This window comes from Cyanistes caeruleus, chromosome 3 (genome assembly GCF_971803275.1).
Source record: "Cyanistes caeruleus chromosome 3, bCyaCae1.hap1.1, whole genome shotgun sequence".
Lineage (NCBI taxonomy): Eukaryota > Metazoa > Chordata > Aves > Passeriformes > Paridae > Cyanistes > Cyanistes caeruleus.
In genome coordinates this window covers 94125556-94152854 of record NC_141703.1, presented here as the reverse complement: position 1 = coordinate 94152854, position 27299 = coordinate 94125556, and the positions used below count along the sequence as shown (strand labels likewise).

The window sequence follows — 27299 nt, the reverse complement described above, 5'->3', positions numbered from 1 at the left end:
AAGTAATCACTCATTTTAATCCCAAAGCTACGTGCTAGAACCTTGATTAGTATTTGTACTTAGAAATATAAACTAATGATTACAAGGACAGAGTAAGTTTTTTTGCTGAAGTATTAAATTCATCACATGAAAATTTCCTGAAAGTAGAAATTTTAGGGACCTTGTTTCAAGTGCAAATCATATATTCTTAGCAATTTTTTGATACACATTTGCTTGAGAAGTTGTGTGTCGTTGAGTCTTTATAAATTTGAGTGTAGGTTTGTACCAAATGAAAAGGTAGGGCTTTTCAACCATTCTCCAGCTGAGATACAAGGCTGTACTCTGTGTGCTGCATGCCTTCAGACATGGATTACAAGGTGATCACACTTGTTTAGAACATGATTGCTGTTGGTTACCGCTTTACCACAGTCAATTCCAGCAGTAGTATCTGTGGTTTGGCCATAAATTAAATAATGAATAAACTTTTTCTTGTGCTGTTCCTGTGCAGGTATCTGATGCCTGGAGTCCTGTATACTGTTGTGGAAAAAATGATGTGGGGTTTGTTTTTGTTTTGTTTCATTTCTTGTTTGTTTGTATCCAAGAAACTCTGTTCCCTCTCAGTCCCAAGGCAAAGCAAAATAACAGCTAAATATTTACTGGAATATTTTGAGCTCTGCTGATAGAATTTTCTGGCAGCCCATTGGGACAGATATTTGTCATGGGATGTCAAAGACAAGGACATTTACTCAGAGTTCAAGTCTGGCTGCTTTTCCAGACCCTTAAAGCTGACCTCATAGCTTCTAGCATTACGTGTCTTTGTGTTTCTTTATAGTCTCTTTAGCAACTAGTAAAAACTAAAAGTCAAAGCAAATTCTGATCAAAGGTCTAGAAGTCAAGAATTGCTGGCATTTTTTCTGAATTGTTATACTACACGCTTACTTTGTTCTACTTGGAATGCAGTTGATTTTTAGTTCAACTAATGATGACCAAAGCAGAATGGAAGTTGTTTCTTTCTCTTTGTTGTTCTGTGTCTCCTTTAGGTTAATTAGAGGATATCACAGTAGAGCTTTGCTCCCATATGGACTTTCCAGTGACTAGCGAGTGATCTTTAAATGTTTTTTTCCATGCTTTTTTATTATTATTTTTTTATTTTTATTTTATGCCTGTGCTGATTTTCCAGCCTTTCCCACATTGAAAATGCTCAGGAGTGTGGTGCAGGACAGCCAAAGTATGTTACAGCCCCAGCAGTGGCACAGATGTGTTCAGCAAAGAGCTGCTTCTTTGGCCCCTGTCTGATGGGGCAGCTCCGAGGAGCTGATCTTGGCCCCCTAAAAACCCGTCTTGTTTTAGAGGGATGCGAGCACTCGGCATTCAGACTCCTCCCCACCCACAGAAAAAGTAATTTGTGCAGGATGAAGTACCCTTCCTCACTGAGTGCTTCCCCCTTGGAAACCTGGGGAAAGCTGTTTTTGAGGTAGGGTTAGCAGACACACCTTGTGGGAGCTCCCTTCCTCTCCTGTGGGGCTGTGCCCCGTGCTAGGTGTCCATCCACAGAGCTCACTGAGCTGACATCGGGTGTAGCTCAGCACAGCAGGGCTGCCAGGGTCAGTGACAGCAGTGCTGAATAATTATGAAACCACTGAGCAACAGCTTCTGCCTTTGCCTTATGCGGATAAAGATGCACAGCCACAGGATTGGATTTTCCCTTTCTAGATGCCTGGTCTTGTGGTTGCATCACCAACCGTGTGGATCTTTTGGAAGGGAAGAGGGGTCTGCAGAGAGACCTGGAACAGTTGGATGGATGGGCAGAATCCAATGGGATGAAGTTTAACAAGTCCAAGTGCTGAGTCCTGTGTTTTGGCCACAATAACCCCCTGCAGCATTACAGGCTGGGGATGGTGTGGCTGGGCAGTGCCCAGGCAGAAAGGGACCTGGGGGTGCTGGTGACAGCAGCTGGACATGAGCCAGCAGTGTGCCCTGGTGGCCAAGAAGGCCAATGGCTCCTGGCCTGGATCAGGAATGGTGTGGCCAGCAGGAGCAGGGAGGTCATTCTCCCCCTGTGCTCAGCACTGGTGAGGGCACACCTGGAGTGCTGTGTCCAGTTCTGGGCCCTCAGTTTGGGAAGGAATTGAGACACTTGAGTGTGTCCAGAGGAGGCAACGAGGCTGGTGAGGGGCTGGGAACACAAACCCTGTGAGGAACAGCTGAGGGAGCTGGGGTTGTTTAGCCTGGAGAAAAGGAGACTCAGAGGTGGCTTTATCACTCTCTACAACTCCCTGAGAGGTGGCTGTGGTCAGGTGGGGTCAGTCTCTTTCTCCAGGCAACAACTGACAGAATGAGAGGACACAGTCTCAATCTGCATCAAGGGAAATTTAGGTTGGATATTAGGAAAAAGTTTTTTACAGAAAGTGTGATAAAGTACTGGAATGGTTTGCCTGGGGAGGTGGTGGAATCACCATCCCTGGAGGTGTTTAAAAAAAACTGGATGTGGCACTAGGTGCCATGGTTTAGTTGAGGTGTTAAGCCTGTGTTGGACTCAATGATCTTGGAGGTCTCCTCCAACCCAGTGATTCTGTGACCACACTCCTGTGGTTTCCACTGTGCCTAACTTTATCTGTCTCCCATTGCCCAGGCAGTGCCTCACCTTGTTGCTTTGTGATGAAAAGCATCACAATATCAGTCTCCTATCCCTTCTGACGTAGAACAAAAGAAAACATCTCTGCCACCTCCCCTCTTCCACACTGGCCATCCAGTCTTGCCTGTCTGGGCTCGTTCTGTGCTTTTTACCTGTCATTCTCACAGAGACTTGATGTCTGTAGAGTGTTCTATGAAACCAAATAGTGTGGGAGCAGACTGAGTTACTGCATCTGTGCTGCTTAACAGGGACCCTCAAGTATAGTAACAGGTATCTGTCAAATTTGTCATGCTTTTGATTCTTTGTGTCTATAACAGCAATCCCTATATTATTTTCAATTCTTTTGGAGAGCAAAAAAATTGAGAGATAGCAACGGATTGATTTTGATACCACCAAAAGCAGGTAATTTCCCTACTGATTATCTCTGTTTTAAATTAGAGTGGAGAGAAATAGTGGATGTGAGGGTGGAGATGATAATTTCTGGCAGAATAATGAAGTGGAAGTCTTTGACTGTAAAGGGAAAAAAGGGGCAGTTGACTACTTTTAGTGGTCAGGGTAAGTCTGCCCTCAGCTGTTGTGCTGGGCCTTAACCTGTCTGACACGGTAACTGAAGGCTCTGTACATATTTTGAAAAGCTTCTTTATGGCTTTGGGCATTGGGTGAGATGAGTACCAGCTGAAATCCTGATGCTGAGAGAATGTCATCTCTGGCAAGCATGATGTGGTAGGACCACAGTATTAGACAGTTTTTCTCTGTGGATGGGCTTCTGGAATTATTGTGAAGTATCATGGAATAACATAAGGTGTGGTAGCCACAAAAATAACCCAATCTATGACTTGATTCTATTTGTTGGGGAAAAGAACACTAATGGAACTCTGGAGTTCTTTCTTGCTGAAGTTTGTCATCTTAAATGGATGAGCTGAAGAAACAACAAGGCATCCTTCAATGCAGGAAAGCAACAGATCCTGGATATGATGTAAGGGGCCGTGCTAAAATAAAGCTGCTGTATTCTACATGATGATAGGAACAAAAATAATTTGCTAATCAGATCTAGAAAAAGGCTTTACTTCCTGGTGACAAGTACTGACTAGTTAGGACTTCCTGGGCTTGAGGGCTTGGTAAAGAGGTAAATTTCACATGAGAAGAGTGATATGGTTGTTTTCACAGCCTCTCTGAGGAAGTCCTGTTTCAACTGTGTGACCACAGCACCCCACTCACCTGGGAAACAAACGGGAAAGCTGAGGTGCACTGAGCAACAGAAAGTTGACTCCTGCTCTTGGCTGTGTGTATAGGGTCCATACAGAGGGACATATTTTTATATGAGCATATGGAGTCACCCAGGAGCGATGAAAGGAATCCTTAATGAAAAAGGCTCTGTGAATTGTAAGGTATGCAGTAGATTGTAAAATCAGGGTTGTGCTGAAGACACAGAAGTGCTCTTGGACCGCTGCTCTGAGATACTGAGTTGAGAAAGTAACCAGAAGAGGATAACAAAGGGCTGGGTAGAAGCAGATAAAAGTGACTCCAAGCTACTTCTCTTGCTTCTGCTGGGTGGCTCATTTAATCAAGCAAGTCTACCACAGATTGTCTTTTTTTTTGTCTAAATATGAGCATTGCTAGCTCAAGTCACTGTGTTGTTGTGCTTGCTCCCATCATGGCAAAAAAGTAGGGTGATGTATGAAGAATAACTGTGGTTCCTCATTTCAGTTGTATGTCTGGGAAAATCATGGCTTCCTGAGGCATTTTCCATTTGTTTGTCTCTTAAGATGCCTCTATTCAGACATGAGATTGCTAGCAAGAAAAGCCTTATTCAAAATCACATTAGGATAGCTTTGCATTAAGGTGGTATTTAGTTTCATCTCTCTGGAAATGGATGGAGAATTGCAGAGAAATAACCACCTAATTCAGAGCCACATCATTTGGATACCTGCAACCCCAAAATGCATTCATGTCTTTGTGGGTATCAATTCTTGTTAATTCCTTTCAGTCCAGTTAATCTAGTTAGTCACCCACTGGGCTTGCAGCTCTCCACAGCAAAGTCAGCAGGATACAAAACTGGTTATACTTCTAATATTTCATTTTTTTCCCTTTTACATCCTTCTGCATCATACCACATACTTGAAGCTAGCAGCTTCAATAGTGTTTACCATGAAGCCAAGCTAAGTGTGTGCTGACTCTGGAGAATCTGATCAACAGAGCAATGTAGGTCTAGCCAGGGGTGCTCTCTAGCCCCATCAGCAACATGGAGAAGGAACAAACAGAGCAAGATAGGGAATTTAGCCAATCATGGTAATTTGTTTCAGTTGGTGAAAACTGTTGAGGTTTTTTAGACACTCCAGCAGGAATTAAATATCTTGGCAGTGCAGTGAGAGAGGAGATTTGACATGGAAAAAGGTACAATAATGCCCATTGGCAAAAGTAATCCAAGTTTTTCCTCACTTGCCTAAGCTCTGAATTTGCAATCTGCTGTGAAGGAAGAACATTTGGGTAGATGCTATCACAGATAGCTTAATGAAGCATAGAGCTGCAGTTTTAAAAGGGAGCTGAGCTGCTTGTGTTTGAAAAAATAATACAGTAACACAGAGGGAACTCTAATACATGGATATTCTGATAAAAAGTTAATGGAGAGCACACAGTGCAAGACTGACGCTGCGGTTGCCTCCTGCTGAGCACCAGAGCTCAGTGGGTCAAAAATAATTATCTACTTGCATGGATATTAAAAGCACCCCAGATTAAATGATATGAGAAAACATAAAAGGAGTCTGTTCCGTCTGTATTCTTCAGAGACATAAACTAATTCCTCTTTGAGGCATGGAAGAAAGCATTAAGGACATGGCTATTGTTTCTCAGAGGTTTTTTTTAACATCTTTCCTTTGAAGCATTAGTACTAGCTGCTGCCAGTCGGACAGAACACCAGAATGTACTCAGGTCTGATCCAATGAGGAAAAAAGTTACTTTTCTGTTTCAGAATTACAGTGATACACAGTGCAGTGCTCTGTTATATCAGTAAGCTCTCAGATATTTGATTATCCCTCTTCTAAAGAAATATGCTGTCATCTCATTAAATGCTAGATCTATGAAATTTTGTGCTGAGTTGGACAATATTTCATTCACCAGGAGAGAGCTTCAGAAGTCTAAAAACTCACATGCAAGAGGTGAAGTTCTAAAAGAGTCTGCATTTCTGACAAGAGCAGGTTTTTGGCTATCAGGTCAGCCTTCTCAGGAGCAAGGCACAGCAGAGTATATAGAAAGTGTTTTGACCTCTAGAAGCATGGCATGTAAGGATGTACCAGGAAATACAAGGCAAACCAAGGGCAAGCACTACGTTTAGAGGTTGCATAATATTCTTAATATTTACCGTGAGTGGTTTAAACACATAAAAGTAGGAAATACAAACAGTTCTCTTCTTACAGATGCACAGGACAGACTATACTGCCTTTTTATAAAGTGATCAAATGACACTGGCCTTTAAGTACTTTGCTCTTGATTTGCCTTTTCAGTGCCAGGTTACAACCCAAATGCTTTTTCCTGGAGCCGTATAATTTGGAGCCATTATTGCACCAGATGGTACAACTTTGGTTTCTAGTTTTTCCTCAATTTGCCAGTCTGGATTTGTTTGGTTGTTTTTTTGCAAGCATAATTGTGCTGGGAAAAGCGTTGTTCTGGGAATCTAGTAGTATTATTCTCCTCCTTGCAGGCTATAGCAGTACAGGAAGAACCAAATTAAATTTCCAGGGAGCACACATGTTGCCTGGGCATGGCCAGTCCTTGTGCCGCTCCTGTTGTATTATGGGCACTGCTGTGTGACCAGTTTGCATTGTAGACCCCCAGACATGAAACTGAAGCCAATCATTTCACAAAGGCTCTTGGAGGTTCAGTCATTTCCTGTCACAGATCTGAGGTCTGTTCCTGCAGAGTGCCAAGGTGAACATGTCAGGTCTTTTTGCTTTCAGCCTTGAGGTACCAGTGCTGTGCAAGCTGGGAATTTGAACCACCTTGCATAATTTCTTCAAAGTTTTGCCTGCATCCACTTGTCTGGCTGGGTGCTCAGATGGCTTTACCTCAGAGTTTGTACAAAACATTCTAGGGCAATATTGTGCAAAAAATTCTCATGCCAGGCTGTTCCCAAAGGGGCCAGTGGGCTCTATTAGCTAGTGAGCATTTTCATTGAGGGACGCCACTAATATGCCTGTGCTCAGCACACCTTCTATCCATCCATCCAGCCCCTGAGACCCTAGTCTGATGTATTTAGATGTTACTTTGTTATTTTCTTTGAGGAGGGAAAGCATGAAAAAAACTTGTTTTCCTAAAGTCTTTATATGTGCATTAATCACTTTAATTTGCACACCGCATGCCTTCTCAAAAGCAGCTGCATGGTATGTTTCTTGAGCCTAGGCCATCATTGGTCAAGGAAACAAATCACAGACTGACTAGATCCTCAGCTGATGACAAATGGAGTTGGAAGCTAGTCCTTTTTTCCTAGCTGAGGGCTTGACTTGGCTCCTGCTCCTTAAGAGCTGCCTTCTTCCCTGTTTTAAACATTTTTGTCATGGGAAGCAATTATAGAGCAAAAGGTGAAAAGATATCCAAAACTGTTCTCATGAGTGACTCATCCAAAATGCAGTTGAAGGATGAGAAGGAAGCCTGTGTAGTGTTTATATAGGGAAGCAATAAATTTTCACCGTGCAGCTATTGGCTACTTTACTGTAATAAAGCAAGGACTTTGAAATCTCCTACTGCCATAAAGGGGTTTTGCTGCTCTAGGCAGGAATAGCTGTAGTCTCACCAGAGAGTGAGGGAGGCTCTGGCTATTTTCTCAAGCCACTGAAGTCATTGAGTAAGGGATACTCAGCATTGCATTCCAAGCTGCCCCTGCTGCCAAGCAGTGTCTAGTCCTTAGTGACTCCCTCAAAGCAATTGAATTCTAAGTGGCTACTGTTGTTTTTGAAAAGAACATTTAATTCTTTGAAAACATAATAGTATCAGCCTTTATTGATTTGCAGTCTGTGCTCTTGCAGCACTTGCAGTAAACTGCTGTTTACAGCTGCCTGTGTGGTTAGCCCATGGGAGTGGAGGTAAAGAGCCACAGCAGTGCCTCTGAGCATAGAGAGGAGTTAAACATACATTAGCCATGTGCTTTCTGCTGAGAGTCTTGGAAGTTTAAAGATGAATGGCTCTATGCAGGCAGTGTCTTGCAACTACACATCATTGTCCCTGAGTCAGTAAGCTCACCAGTTTGCTACTGTGTGTTGATACAACCCAGCACTGTGCTGTACTTCAGTACTAAACTGAGCAGATGCTGTAGAAACTGGGCTGATTTCAGCATTATCTATCTTTCTAGCCCTGCCATGGGGTCTGGCTTATCTAGAAAATTTGAAGATACTGATTTCTAAGTTTTGTTTCCTCTTTCTTGTATAACTTATGTAGTTCAGGCTCGGTGCCTCATGAGCTGTCCTAGCATCCTATGACCAAATGAATGAATTTTTTCCCCCTTCCTTATGTCCTTTGGCTCCTAGGGGAAAGAAAAGGCTGGCTTGACACACAGGCATCCACTGCTGACCTTTGAGGTGAGCTGCTGTGACCAGTGTAAAGGTTTGTCTCCCTTACAGGCCCTCAGCACAGAGTCAGTCCTGGTTATCTTGTGTTTATCATTCTTGCATTTGCAAAGTAGAAGGAGTCATCCTGCTGCAGGTTGTGAAGTCCCCAGAGGCAGTGACAGGCACAGGCTTTGGCCCTGCTGTAGGGCACCAGTGATAACAATGGTGGAAGAACCATGGTTACTCCTGCCTTTTTTGGGGCTCATCTTTCCACAGGGACCAGTGTTCTTCATTTATGAAATCATTCCCCCAAGGTAATGTTTCAGGCCTGAATATCTTATGTCTGCTTATGCCTTGTATCTTTTCTGCTGATCAGCAGAGGATTTTAGTTTCTGAAATGTGTCATTGTCACTACAGTTCACTCAGACTATGACCACCTCTATTGGCATCACAGAGATGGAACCCAAGGGCAAATCCGTGTGGGCTGGCCACTAATGCTCAAGAAGTCTGTTCTTGAGAAACAGTCTTACACTTCTTGTAACAGAAGTGGCAGTCCAAGGGTCTGAGTCTCACAAGTGAAAGTATGGCTTGCTGAAGAGCACAGCGGTCTTGTGGCCAGGAAATGGTGTTTTTTCATGGTGTGAAACACGTGGTAAGGTGGGGGAAAATATGTATGTGATGCTGCTTACTTGGAGGGGAAATATTAGCAGAGGGGTGGGATAGGGTGTGTGGGGAAGCATCTGTGTGAAGTGCAGTGGTAGGAAAGGGTTTGTGTGTAAGGAGGTTCATGAGTCTGATGTGAGTGAAGGAAAGAGTGGGCTTTGCCTGTGACAGCTTTGTGTGCTTAATAATTCTTTGGCTTGCACAGGAGGAGAAATGTGGAGAAAGGAGTGGTGTCATAGGGCTCTTCTGAGGTAATAAATAGCCTGTGGTTTCAAGAGATTTATCTATAGCTAGGTGGCCATCTGAATGGTCAAAGTGAAGAATGTGCCCATGGGTTCAGTCTCTTTCCCTCTCATTAGTGCCTGGAGCTTTTAAGCAGTCACCTTGGGGCAAGGGCCTTTCTGGTGAAGAATCATGAAAAGATTAAATACACTGACAGTATGATAGTGTACATACTGTACACCCTCCTTCCTCAGCAGTTGAGCCATAGAGCACAGCTTCTAGAGTGTGGGGTTTCCAGACCTTGCAGTTCAACTTCCAAGAGGCTGCCATGTCTCTTACCTGGTGGTTATGAGCAAGTAATTCAGTAATTCAGGCAGTGTTTGAGTGTTTAACTAATCCTGGTTTCTGAATCCTGGGACAGAGAGCTCAAACTTTTTGGCTAAAATCCTTCTGATTCTTCGATCTTGCAGAGATTCTTTGTGTGCTATAGTTGGTAGGGTTATGTTCTTCATCTAGGTCAGCTACACCTCACTGAATTTGGACAAAGGTCTGTCAGTGTGGCTTACCTCCTTGTTTGGAGACATCTGTTTTACAGATAATTCTGTCATGCCCAGAGTGCAGTTCAAAAGCCAAGTCTAGTGCCAACAGTCTTTAAGTGCTACCTGAGGTCATCCTATCCCTGAAACTGAGGGCTGAAAGGCAAACAGCAAATTTAATTGATGGTAACAGCAATGTTTGTTTCCATTCTTTATGAAGGAAGGTCCAAGCATAAGTTAAGATGCCTGTAAGGTTTTATTTTTAGTTGAAAATAAGCAAGTAATTTGTGCCTGTTCAGGTTAAATCCAGCAGCTTGCCAAGGAATGGCTTGTTCTTAAAAGGCTGTAGGCATACATGTTTACCTGGCAATGTATTCACAAGCATCTGTGCTGCCTGGTGCTCCGTGATATTTACCACGTTGCAGGTCCCCAAAACACAGCTTGTGAGAGCCAGCTTGTAAACTGAAATTCTTCTAATTTCAGGCTGATAGCTCAGCTAAAAGAAAATGGCTTTGCATTGAGAGGGGCGTTGACACTCCATGGTGGTGAGTGAAACTCAGGTGTCTGGTTTAAGCAAAAGCTTGCATGACTCTGCCAGCTTTTGAGTGGTGACTGCCATGACAACCCCTGTCTGCACCTGTGGCCTTCTTTCTCCCTAACTTTTCAGCCTCTGGTTCCAAGTAGGTGTGCCTAGCTCCTCAGCTTTTTCCTGGTGTTGCATTTAGACCTTTTCAAAACAACAATAAACTTTTCAAAGGATTACTATATGGAGAAATGTGCAAGAGTTTTGCATGAGTATGGCATGGAAGCATAAAGAGGGAATGTGTGACAGCTCAGTTGCTAACCATGAATTGTGTGAAGGCAGGACTTCAGTGTGATATTGAGATATTTGTACAGGCACTCATAAGCCCTTGTTTCTAGAGCACCTTGCCAGGTTTGGGGGATAAAGGAGTGATTCAAGGTGAAGGTGAAGCAAAACTTATCAGATAATAGATAATTTCTGTTTTACTGATTTCTTTATACTCAGGAACCAGTAACTTCTGCTTCTGTTTCAGGTAGAGTTAGTTATATAAAATTATAGCTATATTGTAAGTGGTTATTATTGTTGGCATGGAAGGCCAGGGAGCAGATGCAAGCCTTGCTTGCTCCGATTTTGAATTTAACTTTTGGCAAAGGCAATTTTGTGTGCATGATTGGTTAATTCTTTTCCATCTATTCATTGTAAAACAAGATAAATTAAGGTCTGTCAGCGCGGAAGTTAAAGGAAAGGAGTCAAACCAGTGGCTGAAAAGCCAAAGAAAATGAGATTAACTAGATGCCAGATACACTGTCACATTATGATTTATGGAGGATATTTCCTGCCTTGAGATAGAAATGGATTGTGTTTCTTTGTCACATAAAACATTGTCATCTTCTTAAAGCTAAGGTTGGATAAAAAATTGTGATTTAGTTCTTATGAGGAAAAACCCTTCTCTTAGTCCCCAGGTTCTGCTCAGGAAGCATGAGACCAGCAAAAGAGAAGGGCTAGAAAACCCATTCCCAGGCTGCATCTGGAGTCAATGAAAGAGGATAAATTTAGGACCAATTGTACTGTAACTTGTGTGCACTTCTTTTTTTGTTTGGTGTGGAACAGGAATGGGATAAAGAATTAGTGGAATGAATACACAGTGGTTTTAGGACTAGCAGCAAGCTTTTTAGAGCTGTGCTGGAAATGACCTGAGTTGAATTTTGGCCAGCTAAAATACTTTTAAGCTCTTCATCTGACTGCATCTTGGAAGTACTTAACTATAGGTTGTATTGTCACTTTTGGGTTGTTGCATTCCCACTGGAAAGGTAAGGAGTTCTCTATGAACATTTCTGTTTATGCTAATATATTCTGCACTGTGGGAAGGTAAAGGAAAGGCAGATAATTTACAATATGGATTTAGCTCATTTAACCCCATTTAGATCCACAGTGAATTGTCTCAATTTTGTGCTATCTTGGAGTAAGTCTTGTAACAGGTTTTTCAGGTTTTTCCATATTCAGTCTTGTCATAGGCTTTTTGACATATTGCTTATGGTGTGCCTAAGATGTGTTTTTTGTACCTCTTTGTGCTCTCTGTGAATGCTCAGCTGAGTATATTTGGTGTTTCAAGCCTATTTCAATCCAAACTAATGACTTCAGAGAATATCATCTAGGCCCACAGGAGGATTTGCTGTATTTGAATCCATTGACTTCAGTAACCAGAAGGACAATAAGTATGGATCATCGATCCAGTAAAAGAATAGGTATAGAAGGTAGTCACTTTCTTTTAGGAAGAGCACACTGCAAACTTTTTCTGCTTTTGGTAAAAAGCTATTTCTTTGAAAGCCCCAATTTGAAAAATTCCTGAGAATACCTCCAAAATCAAATGGGATTTACCCTCTTATACTAACCAGCATAGCAGCCTGTAATAAAACACAATTAAAATTTGTCCTTTAGGAACATTCTATAACCAACATGTGTGGTATGAATAAGGACTAGCTTAGAAACATCTAGCCATGATGCTCAGTCTAACATTGCTAAAAATCCGACCCAGACCTGGATTGTCACCTCACAAACTCTTCCAAGTCTAAAAATTTCTTTCATTTTCATTTGCTGAAACAGTTAAAAGGTGAGTTGACTCTGAAGCAAATGTCATGTGTCAATGGCAGTTTCTGCAGATGAATAACAAAGCTCTTTAGGAGTACTAAAAATAGACATAAACTATAACTGGGGAGAGTCAATCCCTAGCACCCAATCTACAGATAAGCAAGTTATTGACTAGTATGATGGGTTTATATATTTCATGTATCTTAAGTGCTTTGGAAAGCAGAGATAACATGACTTGGATGTTAAAACCAAGAACTAAGAAGTGAGGATTTATGACACATGGTTTAGGTGACTTGTAGTAATCACAGCCGTAGGTTTTTGGGATCTTGCAGAGCAGTGGAACTATTTTCAGCCTTCAGCAGTTTCAAAATGTAGGCAGATAAGATAGGTGGGACAGTTTAAAATGCAATCCTACCACTAGATGGGGGGAAATAGTTATCTTGACAGTACTTTACAGTCCCTCTTATTCGGAAGAAAACAAAAAAGGCTTTACTGTACATGCTTCTATACCCAGTATGCTGCTTTTAAGCAAAGCTGGTCTGACACAGTGTGGGTGCTTGCAGTCTGAGCAGGTCACTTGGTCTCCATACACAAGAGAGAACAATGGACACATCAGCAGATCATTTTCACTTTTCCTAAAGTAGATCTCTGTACAGATAGGCAGCTGAATGACATTGTAAAAGTGTTTGTTCTCCCTGTCCTGGACTACAAAGGCATCCTAAGTGGTCTCATCTCAGATGGAGGCATCTTCATTGTAGGTGTCAAAAAGTGGATGAAGAGAGCCCCACAACTTTTTTTCACTATTTGCAGGCGCTGTCTTACACAATCTTCCTTTCTGGGAAAGCGCTTCTGTCCACTGGGCTGAAAGATTAAGAAGGGAACCTCATATGCCTTTGTAATCTGAAAGGTTTGGAAGAAGTCTGTTTCTGTTTCAGCATCTGTCTCCTCTAAAACACAGTAATCTCAAGGGTATGCAGTTGCTTTGCTTATGTCATGGGGATCCCACTGTGGCCAGGGCTCCTGTACACTGCAGGCTGCTTCTTCTGTCTCATCAGTGTCACAAATGCTCCAGCTCTATGGTTTTAGCTGAGGGAGACTTAAAGTGATTTCCACACCTACTCTTTTCTCCAAACAGCTTTCACTCTAACTCATGAAAATGTACACATGTTGGGGGGGCTTCAAGATGGATTTCTAGAGGCAGTGTTCAGTTTTGCAAGGCTTATGCCTGTTATGATACTTAAACCAAGCTGAAAATATCCCCTCAGGTAGCTCTTTGCCTTTAAACAGGTAATTCTGAAAGACTTAGGTCCGATTCAGTTCACAGGGAATGTTAATAGCAAAATTGTTCTGAGTTTCACTGGCAATGGATAAAGCTCAGAATTCAGTCAACAAATCCAGATGGGTTCCCATATTCAATTTTTCCAGCAAACGTGCTAGCAATTACAGCTTCGTTGAAAGCTGTTACATTCTAAAAAGCATTAAAATGCTCCCAATCTGCATCTAGCAAGGCTGTCCAACTTGCCTACATCCTTGATCTCTTTGTTCATGGTAAATTAAAAAGACACAAATTATTGTGACCTGGCTTTCTGATTGTTGATTTCATCTTTCTTCCCACCTTCAGAAAGAGACTTACATGAGAACAGATATAATATACTTGCCAGTAACTTTTAAATTTTGCTGAGGCTTCCTGCTTCCTTTCTAACATGTAAAAATGTGGCTTACTTGTAAGCAGTTCATGGTGAGAAAATTTAAGAGGTATGCACATTTTTATTTAAGTATTGTTTTCAGTGCTCCTTTTTTGTGTTTAGAAGTGACTGGTCCTGTAGGCTTTTAGTGAAGATCAGTTTAATAGCTGTGTATGTACATATGCACACAAAAAATACATCCAAAATGTTGCTTGGCTCTTATCAAATCGTTGATGAATAGCACTTCAAAGAATAGCTCATTTGGAAGGGCACTTTTTTTAATTAAAGGAATAAATTGTTTATGTTTAGAAGATGATTCTTTCAAATTTTCCTTTCAAAAGTAAAAACTCAAGTCTTTAATTTTGCAAATTTCAAACCAGAATAGTTCTGTTTTCTGAACACTAAAAAAAAAAAGTCATGTCTTCCAAGTGTATGATTTTGCAAATATTATTGCCTGTCTTGAAGACTTCAATTCTGGTATAAGAATGAGTACTTAAGAGAGTGGAAAAAAGGAAGGAAAAAAACCCTAGCAGGTCTTGCAATATAATGAGCAGTTCAATCAGGAAAGTCATGTACAGATGTAATGGAAAAAGGTAGGGCAGTCACTTTATGTACAGCTAAAGCAGGGAATGTTTAGTTGCTAAGGCAGGTAACCTTGTTTTTAGTGCCATTATAAGTGTTTTGTTTTTTTTATACAAGGTCCAGTTTAGAACCTGGATGGTTTTTTTCCTATGATTACAGGTCCAGCTGAGAAGCTTTTAGAACCCTTCCCATCCTCTTCAACCAGGAATTCTGGTTGGATACCAGGAAGGAGTAGTTTTCCATCACTTTTCAATTCTACCAAGGTTTAGAAAACCCTCTCTCTTTCACTGGTAAATATATAAGTTCAACAGGAACTGTGAAAGAAATATACTGCAGTTTCATGATGGCAAGGTTGTTTTTCTACCTAAGCTATAATATAACACTATTTTTAAGCTTCTTATTGTCAATCTCCTAGCCAGGATAAAATTGCTCTTTGAGGCAAAAATTCTTTTGTTCTGCTAGGAAGGCTTTGAATGATGAGGAGAACATGATTTAGAAGCTGAGCTGATAATCAGGAGAGCTACTTTCAGTCCCTTGGACTGTCAGCCTCAGCAAGTCACTCCTTGGCTTTAAGCCACCCATAAAATGGGATGAGCGATGCGTTCCCTTGCTGTTTGTCTCGCCTCTGTAGATTGTAGAACATATGGTGCATGAATTGTCTTTCCCTTGGTGCCAAGGACATCAGGGACCCAGACTGCAGTTGTGGCTTCCAAGACAAGCCATAAACAATAACAGGAAACGAGATTTTTGTCTTGTCTCTGTTTTAGACAGACCTCGTTAAGAATTTCTTTGTGTTCTTCCATTTAATATATAAAGATAACCAAATGCTTCCAATGGGGAGCTGCACACTGAAAAGGTAAAAGGATCAAAGTCTCCTTGCCACAAGAAAGTTCCTCCACACCTACCCCTACCCTCCTTCTGCTTTTTCTGGCTGAGAGTGAATTTTGGCTTGTGAACCAGCAAAGATGGAGGTACTTCATGGAGAAAAGAGGAGCCAGCCTGTGGGTGTGGTGAGAGTAAAGAGATGGGATGCATGAAGCAGCATAAATGTTGGTGCTAACCATGGGGAAGATGCTGAGCAGTGTGGGAACACAAATAGGACAGACAAGAATTTTGTGTAGATGAGAAGGATTTTGGGTGTAAAGCACGTGTGTGTATTAGGTTAGTTCTGTATGGGGTGAATTAAGAGCTCCAAAATCCTGTGGCTCACTCTGCCACAGGCAACATAGTTATTTTCCTGTAAATTTCCACAGGAAAATACTGTCTTTAAATAAGAAGCTGAGATTTCCTTTGAGGAAAAACAACCTGGAAAATGTAAGGTTAAATATATATAAGTATTTTGGAGGGAAACAAGAATTTTCATTTGGCTTTTGTCTATTCCTTGTTTATGAATAAAAGATATAAAAAACATAATTCTGTTTTAAATTGAAATAAAGCAAAAGTAATTGTTTTACATCAAACCGCAAGAGTAAGAGTGAAAAGGGATGTTTCTTGGCTTAATAGTTGTGAATAAAGGGTTTTTTCCACATTTTCAGCTCATTTTTAACTATTACTGAATTGGACAGTGCTGTTTAGGCACATGCAATGTTTCTTGACAGGTAAGACAAAATGCTTTGTTGGGAAGGAATAGCTGCAGTGTTACGCACTTCTAACTCCCTTCTTGGGTAATTATGGCTTATGTGATCTCTCTCCTGGATTTGGAAGCCTAAACAAGGTGCAGCAGGACCACCATGTAAACAGCACTGATAGAACACTGGGAAATGGGTGGCCTCAAAGCTGTATAGAAAGCCTTCTGCTTTGTCATTGAACCACATCTGCAGGGCCAGCTGTTGGTATAAAAGAGGTGGTGGCTGCCCAGGGTGAGGAGGCTGCCAGGGTGGGCAGGAGGAGAGCTGCCTGCCTGGCCTGTGCCAAAGCCCTGCCAGAGATGTGTAAGCCCTGGGGAGCTGTGGCTGGCCCCTCCACTCATCACAGTTGTGGGCATTTCAGCGGAGGCTTTGTGTCCCATGGCTCTTCATCCCATGTTGTCTCTCACCATGGTGAGAGCAGCTTGTCCCTGGTGTCTCATCCTTTGGCATCCACGCTGACTCAGTTGTACATGGATGATAAGCATTGAGCTGGTTCTGCTTGGCTGCACAACAAATGTGCTCTGAGTCTGCTTCTCACTGCATTAGGCAGTGCTGAAACATTCATCACCTGCAGCTGCTGATCAAAGAAGGAGATTTTTCTGGGAAAATGCTTCTCTACAGATTAAACTGTGCACATCGCCTGAGTCAATCTGATTTTTAGCAGTCTGCCACAAATCTATGCATGTCTTTCTCTATTTAGAACAGGATCTTCAGCTTTCTTTATAAGATAAAAAGCCAGAAGACAAGCTGACAGTAAAAGTAATTCCTTATATGTGTATACTGTAAAATACAGTCCAGCAATGTTTGCTGCGTCAGCTGAAGTACAGAATTGTTTTTAGAGTTCTAAAAGAGAGTGTTAGCCTAATTGTGTATGGGCTGAAGCAATGGTTCCGTTTTTGGTGCACATCTAACATGAGAATTAATGTCTTTGAGATGTCAGAAAAGCAGCTAATTATGGACTTGAGTTTTGAATTGCTACCCTGTTTTGACAAATGGCATGTGTAATTGGAAGCAGAAGACTAAGCCATGCACTCTAATCTTGTTAGAAAAAAGAGGGCATCCATTAGCAAGTAAATCTCACCTCTTACCAAATGACTGTTGAAATGAGTATACAGCTCTATTTTCCATTTGCTGTGAAAATATGGAAATAATGGAAATAATAATCTGAAGCAAAATGTGTTATTGTGCTGGCATTTTATACATGCAGGAAACTGGAAACCAAGTATAAGGGAAAAGGAATTAGAATTAAAAAAGTAGAGCAGCAGTTGAAACTCATGATATTTTGATATTCTGGTGGTCAGGAACAAAGGCCTTGTCTCTTAATGTTAAAAACAATATGGTGTGTACTTGGATAGGAGCCTTTTCACTGCCATCCATACTTCCCTGGCAGTGACAGCAGTGTATTTTCTTTCTCAACCAACCCCAGACTGATGCAACAGGGAGCTTATAGACTTCAAGTAGCAGGAAACAACTAACCTTTAAGTGACATATAAAATGGAAGACTTAGCCTTACTTTTGATAATTTCAATCCACTCATTTTTTCAAAGCTTTGTGTTTGCTGAAATTTTATTTCTTGTCTCTTGCTGTGGTAAGGTCTGATTTGTCTGGTATTTCTTGTTTCCTTCCTGTCTTCGCTTTTTGTTTTGGATGTGAGTTAAGCTTGAATCCCTTTTACTTCAAGCTTCTCTTCCTGATGCTCTTGTTAATTCTTTATTAAGCTGAAGCTTGTCCACTTAAAGAAGCCCCTTTGGGAATTGAATGTAACAGGGGCTTTGGATGTTGCAGTCTTTGCTGTGTTTGCCAGTGCTTTCTAGAAGATGACTTAAACTGGAGCAGGGTACTAGTTAATTCCATATATTTGTCATTGTTCTTGGTTGCATAAAATTGCCACGTGGGGATCTGAGCCTTATTGCACCTCCTCTATATTCAGAAGTGATTGTGAGAGAGTCCTCAGTCTGATCTATGAATTTAGAGGCTTTCTTGAGGGGGTATTTTTGTAATATGTCATACTTTCTGATCAAAAGCACTAGGAAGGAATGGACTTTTAATGACATTCCACTGAAATCTAGCAGGCAAATTTCTGACTCAAAATTTTTTTTTCAGTGGAATTTTTTTTTCAGTGGAATTTTTTTTCAATGTATTTGTGACAATTCTTATGGAATGGCTGCTTTTCTCACACTTGTTGCTTTTCATAGAAACTATATACATGGTACTGCTTCTATCTCTGGTTGAGTTCATAAGAATAGCCTCTAAAAAACACTGAATATTGAGCCAAAAGTCAAGTCTTAGAAGTGTGCTCAGAAATTCAATTTGCAGTTGTTTTTAGGGTGGTGGGTTTTGTTTTTTTTGGTGGTTGCTGTTGTTGTTTAAAATTCCCCTCCCCCCCCCCCCCCCCCCCCCCCCCGCCCCCATCCTCATGGCAGTAACAAAGGTATTTGGAGCGGTAGATTCCTAACCTTGCTGATTTGTTCCTGTCTCTCTGTGCTCTAGCAGAAAACCTCTGAGAAATCATACTGCAGCAATTTGAAATGTTACCTTTCCCTTGCCATTCACTGTGCTGTCAGAACGCTGCATTTCATGGATGTGTAACAGCACTGGCTGATCTTTTTGCCTTGGCTACCCGAGCTTGGAGTATGAGTCTGGCCTATTAATTTGTACTGTAATGAAAACAGGCCTGCACTGCCTTGCTGGGCTGAGAACTGGAGTGTTGACCAGACAGGGGCGCCATTCTTAACTGGTGTAAAATTGGTGGGATTACATCAAAAATGGAACAGGCCAACTCTGTTGCACCCATCTTGGGCTTGGAAGGCTTGAGCAGGCTGAAGGTGCAATAATTGTCAGGTGCTGAGCAGAGTTGGATTGAGTATTTGTGCAGTTTCATGTCAAAGCAGAAAAATTTCTGCTCAAGTGTTTGTATTTCAAAACCTTCACTTTTAATCTGAGTAGGGGCTAGAGACTTAAGACAGAATCTTAGAAAATTTTCATTTGAAAATGAAAAAAACTACTTTAAAAGCAAATAAACACAAATATTCCCTGCCCCTCAAGTTTTACTCATGCATTTTGCTAGTCCTGTTATAAAGCAGAGTTTGAAAAATGTCAGCTTTAAGTTGTATCACTGTCCATATATCCCATTTTTCTATGACACTTCCACTAATACTGCTTAAGACAAAAGATCAAGACTAGTTCATTCTGTACTCTTGCCTAGGTCCAAATTCTTTCTGACTTTGGGGAACCAAGGCTTGATTTGTTACTTACACTGCAGTATTAAAGTATTCTGTCCATCCCCACCAAATAAAGATAAACTTTTTTTTTTTTTTTTTAAAATAAGATTGCAGTTTCGTAGTCTTCAATGTTCATATTTCTCTGGAAATGAGAGGAGCATCTCAGGTGATTGAGGCCCAGAGCCCTTAAAGTAGTTTCTGGGATCTCTGTTCAATAACTGTATCTCTGGAGGCTCAAACATGGCTAGATATCCTTCAAGTACATGCCAAACTTTCATCAGCCTCAAAAAAGATGTAGAGCTGGAGAATGTAGCTGCTGAAGTAGGTTTGTTCTGGGAGTCCTGAGGTAGCACTGCTTTTTGTGGTCTCAGCTTGCATGAACCTAAAGCTACCAGGAACCACTGAGTGGTTTTGGCAAGCATGAAGGAGAGCAAACATATTTAAATTTACAATTGGCTGGTTGTATCCTCAGCACTAGGCTTGTTCTTCACCAAGTCAAACATGAAGAACAGAACAAAGAGCTACTGATAGTCAATGCTCTGCTGGTTTCTCATGCTGCAGGTTTTGCTTTTTGGTTTTTTTTTCTTTTTTTTTTTTTTTTTTCTCCATTAACAGTTATAGAGGAGATCCTTTCAGCTTCTCTGACCACCTCAAAATGGTTTCCTTAAAGATGTTTCATTAATGCAATGACTGCATTTTACATACAGAAAATGTTTTACTGGGTTTAATATTTACTTTAATATTTTAACTATTTTGCTGATTTTATCTGTTCTTCCTTCTCTTTGTAGGATTTCTCAAAGCAAGTAGCAAGCATAACACTTATCTGGTGAAACTGAATCCAATGTCTGTTTCAGGGATGTGCTCACCTGCTCAGTCTTGTATCTGGCTCTACTGAGATAGATGGGTTCATATTTCATGTAGCTGGCACACATTATGACTGCTCTTCCAAAAACCCTTCCAAACCATCCTTCCTCTGGGTATTGTGTTTGTGCATGTAGCTTCATTAGCAAATAACCTTTGTACTGCACATGGGCTGTTGCAGGGTTCACTGCTTTCATACAGACAAAGCAGTTTACACTTGGCTGAAGTCTGAGATAGGTGCCCAACATCAGCAGTGACCAGCTTTTAACCATTCTCTTTAGAGAGCTGGGTTTGCCATTGGCTCACACCTACAGTCCTGGCAGTGTGGCTGTCTGTGCCTTTCCCAGCTCTCCTATGGCCATACTCTCTTGCAGGGAGTTACATTATCTGAGGGACCCTTGCCTTTTGGGACAAATATTCCTGCAGAACAGAAGTGTCTCTGCCTCTTCCTTAGAAGAAGAAACTTAGAGAAACTAGAAACTTAGAGAGTTTTCACAGGCACAACCTGATCTCTTAAGAGGCAAGGGGGAAGGCACGTTGGGGGCTGGATGCAAGCAGGTCATTGGGGCTCAATCCAGCTACAAGGTGGTTTGGGGAGCTAAGCACCCCTTTCTTCCCTCTGCTTTGAGCACAGCTTGTGAGAAGGCTTGAGCTCACACTGTATTTATTTCTCCTCCTCCCTCCTTCTGGTTTATCTGCCTCACAGAGAAAGCCAGAGTGACCTGGGAAGCATAGGGACTCTGGTGAGGGCTGAGCAGCAAACACTAAGAAAAGATCTCAGGGTTTGGCTGGAAGATTTGTTTGTATGTTTGCTTTTGCCTTGGGCAAAGCACATTGTGAAAAGAAATGGATCTAAAAATAAGATGGGAGTTTATATGAAATGGGAATAACTAAAAAGGGGGTGTCAGGAAAAGCAGCAGAAATATATAGGATAGCAGCACTAACTAGAAACAGAAGGTGGGGTAAGAAAACTAAGGTGAAATCAATCAAGTCCCCTCTTCCTACATCCTCTTACACACAGTTCTACACGAGGCTCACCTTGTGTTCACACAAAACACAGCCTGCTCCTGTGGGGTTTTGTGTAGGTGTGAAGATCCACCCTCAGAGCTGCTTGCCACTTAGCTAGCTCTGCTTAAGGAAAGAGAGAGCTGCCAGGAGAGAACTAGGGACAGATAAAAACTAATACTGGGTTGCAGACATACTTGCATCATCCCAGCACCAGCAGAAGACAAACTCATCTCCTGTAAGAGAAAATGAGATTGCTCCTCAGGCAATTGAAGAGATGTTGGTCTCTGGTATAAGCCAGAGGTTTGGCAAAGGAAAAGTACCAATTCAGCACTGTGACCTTGTGCTGGGTTTCTTTAACACCATTAAAATATCGAAAGCCCGTTTTAATGTTGGAGTGTGACATTTGTGGTTCAGTTCATTTCCCCAGGACCGAGATTGACAAGAGAGAGAGACTTGTTTTCTTCTGTTTGGGCTCAGTTGTTTATTCTTTCTTATCTATATTACATATTTTAGAGAGTACAAGGAGTTGTATACACTAGGCTAATGAGGTGCAAAATATGAGTGATGAAGAATCTCTCCAAGGTCTTGGGGAGGTCGTCCATTTACCATGTCCATGTGTCCATTTACTCAATAATCAAATGCCAAGTAACTTATTTTCCTTAGTGACCCAATGACCCGACACCTGTGTGCTGCAGTGTGGATTCTTCTATCCAATCACTCATTATTACCAAAAACCCTAGAGGATGAAGGAGAAAAGGGCAAGGCCCCAAATCCTCCATCTTGTATCTCACATATTAATATAACTTAAACTTCAACCTAACTTTTCCACCTAGTGATTTAGTGCAACTCTATCTACCCTACACATTCACATTCTCAGTTTCTCTACTTAGTTCTAGAAGCTTTCTCCATGGCTTAAGGCTAAACTCAGTGTTCTCTTGAGTCAGAGCTTATCAGCACAGATAAGGGAATATTCTCTGTGCCTCTGACTCCAACATTTTAATAGTGGAAAAATATCTGACTTTTAAAATAAGATTATAACATGTTTCAATTAATATCTGGTGCATCTGGGAGAGTAGGAGGGACTAACCTTCAGGTTTCAAGAGCCTGGAATGAGGAATCTGCTGGCAGGCCTTTCAAGTAAGTCACAGAATAGCAGGCTGTCCTGTGAACCTGAGATAGACTGCCAAGGGAAAACTCACTGTAAAAGTTCAGAATAAAAAGACTGAAAAATCACTGTGCAGTTGAGGACCCCATTCAACTCCTTTGTGGAAAGCTATGCTGAAATGTCAGAAGTGTGGAGGTCTTCTCTAGCTAAATCTGTATTTAATGATAGACCTATTATATAGGTATATGCTGTGGGCTGGTTTAGAGTTACCAGGAGGCTGCTGTTCTTTCTGGCATTGTACAGTGGTAAGAATCTCACTCTCTATATGTGAATGCATGTAAAACGTGTCTGTGGCTATTTATATAAAATGAGGGGGAGGATGGAACAGTGCTGGTTATTTCTGAAAACGCCTCTAAAACAAATCATCCGTGTTTGTCTAGATATAGTGTGCATGGCTGTCTAATGCACAATTTATTTCAAAAATAAATTTATTTCTTCAGAAATAGCTGTCAATCTAAAAAGACTGCCCTCCCTGAGGATGGAGCTGATGTCTTTTTTTGGAGCCACTATTTATCAATGTTTTGGTTGTAATTTGGTTATGTCATCTGAGACAGGCTCTTCAGTTACTGGAAGGATAGAGAAGGAGGTACTTCAGCGGTGCAGACAAATGTGGTGCAAGGAATTTTTCTATATGGTAATATTTCTTTTAATTTTTTCAGAAACAACATAGTAGAACTTGCTGTTAAGTAATTCCTAACAGATTCTGAAAGCTTCCTTTAAGTCATGGATTTCCATTTGGCTTGCCACCTTAGAAACAGAAAGTGGTTAGCCACCCTTGTCAGAGGTAATCTGCATGTTTAGTCAGTGCAACAATGGTCCAATGAAAAAAAAAGTCAATTTATCATAATCTGTGACTTTTTTTTAGCTTTAAAATTCAAAAGGAAAACAAATCATTCACACAGAGAGATAAAAACTCTAAGGGAACAGCTTTGGAAAAAACCTCCCTTACTGCAAGTTTTGGAATTCAAACTGAGCATTAGACACCACTGAATCAGGGCAGTTTTATGACTAATTCACATGGAACCCGAATTCTGCATACAGCATTCACTGTCTTTTTGGGAGTGCAATGAACAATCCAAGAACAGAACAGAACGATGGAGAATCAACTCCACTGTCAGTCTCATGGAGTCAGACTAACTTTGTCTTTCTTCCTAATGTTACACAGGTTTGTTCATCACGTAATTTTTCAGTTTAGGAAATAAGTCTATGCTGTGATGTGGATGTACATACAAAATTGTTGGAAAAAAATACATAAAACTGGTATATGGATGGATTGCAGTACGTTCTTTCATTACAGATTAGAGGCCTCTCCTCATCAGATCTTATCTGGAAATGACTGAGACTCATGTACCTTTAAAGAATCCACTAAATAGTAGGTGAGCAAGTGACAACTTACACTAATTGAAATTCATATGTAGTACTTAGGAGACTTTTAATTAGCTCTATTGTTATATAAAGCAATAATAAAGACAAAGGCATGGAAGATTGCAGCATTTTCCAAGACTCAGGAATACCTTGGAATGAAGGTTTTTGATCTGTTCCTAGGTCTAACAGTAGTAGTTTAACAACAGATGTAGCACTCAGTTTCTGTGTCAGTTTACTCAATATGTGATGATATGTAAGATTTATCAATACCTAGTTTCTGGGGTTATCATAAAGTATTAAAAATGTTCATTATGCAACCAGACGCTCTCAGGTAGGAAAGCCTATCTAAATGTTAGGCTTTGACAGCTAGTGGTAGTGAAAGTCAAGGCTATTGACCCTTGGAAATCATAAAATTCTGTAAAAGGAAGGTGTCTCCACTTGCAAACAGAAAAAAATATACAACTTTCTTTACAGTTGATTTTTTTTTTTCCCCCATTTTGAAGGAAAAAAATTGTTCAGATATTTTGTTTATTTAAAACACATACCAGTTTCTCTGGGAATTTTATTACTAAACATTTTCCAGGCTACATCCAAGAATTTAAGAATAGTTGTTTCTCCTTGGTACAGAGAGTGGATTTGGTAAACCATGACCCTGCCACCTTGAGCAAGGGTTCTTTGGGCTTTCTGGCTCCTAAAAAAAGCTTGTGTTCGTATGCTTTGGAGCTGTGCAATGATGTCTTCTTCCCTTTGGGATAGGGACCCCAGAGCTTTTCTAATGTGAAATGACAGAACACATGGTCTGTCCTGGGGCCAGGCTACACATCTCATGCATGGCCTGCAGATCCAGATAGATGGGGTGTCATGGTTTTCCCTGCTGGACCTGTGTCAGGAGCAGCAGAAGTGCCCAGAAACCAGATTAAAATTACAACTCTCCTTGACAGAGCATATCCCTCTGTGACATCCTAATGTTTGTCTGGTGTCCTGTTGAAGTCTTGGGACATTCTCAGCTTGTAGGTGTTTTGTGAGAGCCCATTAGAATCTCCTGAGGGTCTTTTTGGCCAGGAGGAATGAACTGGGCCCAGAATCCAGCAAAGCTCTTGGGAACTGTGACACTTCTATATGGAATTTTTGTCTGAGGGGGTCACAGTTGCCTTTGTTAGGAGAGATGTGTCCAGCTGTAATTACAGTTTTGGGATGGTGCAGCTTTGAGTCATTGTGCAAATCTCTGTTAGACCAACTTGAGGCCAGCTCTGCCAGCAGTGCCCAGCTCAGCAGCAGGCCCTTAGCATTTGTCTCTCCAAGCTGCATTATTGAGGAGTGTTGCTAGAGAACAGTCTCAGAGCTCCTGAATTCCCTGAATTCTCAGTGCATTTGTGTGGAAGGAGGAGGCCTGTCAATTTACTTGGTAATCTTTACAAATGCTTCCCTTGCTTGGAAATGCTTTGGGTGAAAGACACCCAGGTGACACAAAGAGCAGTCCTAGGGGTCTCTTGTACCAGAATTCACAGCAGCTCATAGCAAACCCATTTGTTTCTAACAATCTCCTTTGATTTCCTGTAGTCTGCTAATCAATTGATAATAGAAGGAAATAAAGAAAAACGGGGTCTGATTTGATTGAAAATGAGAGAATAACAAGTTATTTTAGCATTGATTATATAAATGAACATGGAGGAGAGGTTTAAACATTGGTAAACTCTGGCAAACAGATGGAATGAGTATTTCAAATAAGACCTGTCTTTGTGCTCAGTAGAAAACATCTTATTTATACTGATGCTCATTTTCTGATTCAGGAGGGAGATGAAATTTTTTCCTGATCTGAGCTGGGCAAGTGCATGACACAAAGTGAGCACAGATTGAATTTCTGCCTTGCATATGGCATCCCACCTTCTCCACTGTGAAAGGGACAAGGATTGTGAAGATTGCTGTAGAAACAATACTGACATCTTTACTGTTCCAGCCCTTTGGCTACTTTTTGGCTACTTTTCCCTTTTCACCGGCTGGTGACCGCAGAGGTCATTCCCATGTGTAAAGTAACTTGGTTTTATTACCAAGTATAATGGTATTGAGATGATCTGGACTGAGAGGCCTAGATGTCCTCTCCCTACAGAATGGTTCCATCCTGAACATTTTCAAAACTTGATTTTCTTCTCAGGATTTACCTTAGTTCTAATGGGAAACAGCAGAGCAAGAAAGGAAATGAATTGAGGTCCTTATTACCTGAAGCATGGCTTAGGAAAGCACCCAGAGGAGTTTATGAAGCACAGGAGAAGCTGAGTGTTTGACATTTCAGTTCGTCCAGAGAGTGAATGTGTAGGGAGGACAGTTTTGGGCCCTAAGCTTGGTCTAGGTCTTCCAGTGAGGTCCAAAAGTTTTGGCCTGGATAGGTGCCCATGAACTGGCCTAAAGCACTCCTTTCATACTGAACAGATGTTTTCACAACTCCCTGTTGCTACTCTACAGATAATATGGGAGTGGTACATGCTTCTTGCTTTTTAGCCATATATCAGTTCCTTGGCTATTAGCAGAATTCTTTGTGATTTCAGATGTAGCTTATGTAGTGTCAATTGTTACGAGGGATTCTTTTACATCACTAGCAGTAGTCCAAGATGTTTTAAAGTCTGTATAAATCATTCATGATGAACGTGCAGCATGCTTGGATACATTCTGTGTTTACCTTGTCATATCACATGTGGGATCTACTGCTGTTTCAATGGAAAACTCCCCTGCTGAATAGTTAAAAAGCAAAACTGAGCTTTTGATGACACAAGGACCATTTGCATTTTGTGGTTAAGGAGAATTTTTCTTAAACTCATTTTAGCAAGTAAAGCTAGCAGAGAATTTTTTCTGGTGTAATAATGGCTTTGTAAAGACCCTGATGAAAGGACTGTGCAATTCTGCATCCCAGGAAAACACAGGAGACCCAAATAGTCACTGTGCCTCCCCTAGCAAGGCTGAGCTTAACTAACTATTTCAAGTGGAGTATGCCTTCAGCAATCTGTTTGGGTGCTTGGATTTCTTGAAACCTTATAATTTGAAATCAGACAGATGTTTTCAAAATTAAAACCAAAGTGATTTAACAGATAATTTTGTAACCTGGGGGGTTTAAACTGCAGGAATATGTCCATTAGCTAAATTGAAAGTTAATAGAGCATTTGTCTTACACAAATGAATCTGGCCTATAGTAAGGAGGGACGTTCCTTTGCCTGTCTGGAAGGGGTTTATAACAGGATTACAGTTAGCTCTGTAACTCTAGCTGATTTGATCTGAGGCCAGGAAAGAGAGATGGAGCAGCTCACATAAAAATGCCATCTCACAGTATTATTTCATTTTTGGCAGTTCTTTTTCCTTCTTGTCTTACCTAGCTGTAATGTGGAGGATCACTGACTCCACTCTGACTGTACCACCCTGTATTTGGAGTCTTGAAAAAAGGATGTTATGAATCTTGTGTGGTACTGGTTGCCTGACCCCCCAGGAGCAGAAGCAGAAAGGCACTAATTCATACAGTGCTGAATAAATCCATGAGAAAACCTGGCAGAGAAAAGGAGCTAAAGGTTAGTTGATCGGAACAATCTCAACACACGCCACCTGTCTGCTCCCCCCT

The 27299-nt window shown here is 41.2% G+C and overlaps 1 long non-coding RNA gene across 1 annotated transcript in view; it reads left to right on the top strand.

The window, feature by feature from the left end:
• LOC111943860 (uncharacterized) overlaps window positions 1-27053 on the top strand; it is a 64693-nt gene extending 37640 nt beyond the window's left edge. The window contains exons 3-4 of the long non-coding RNA XR_015285025.1: window positions 23631-23709; window positions 25489-27053. This is a non-coding gene — a long non-coding RNA (uncharacterized LOC111943860). The remainder of the gene's footprint in view (window positions 1-23630; window positions 23710-25488) is intronic.
• The last annotated feature ends 246 nt before the right edge of the window (window positions 27054-27299 follow it).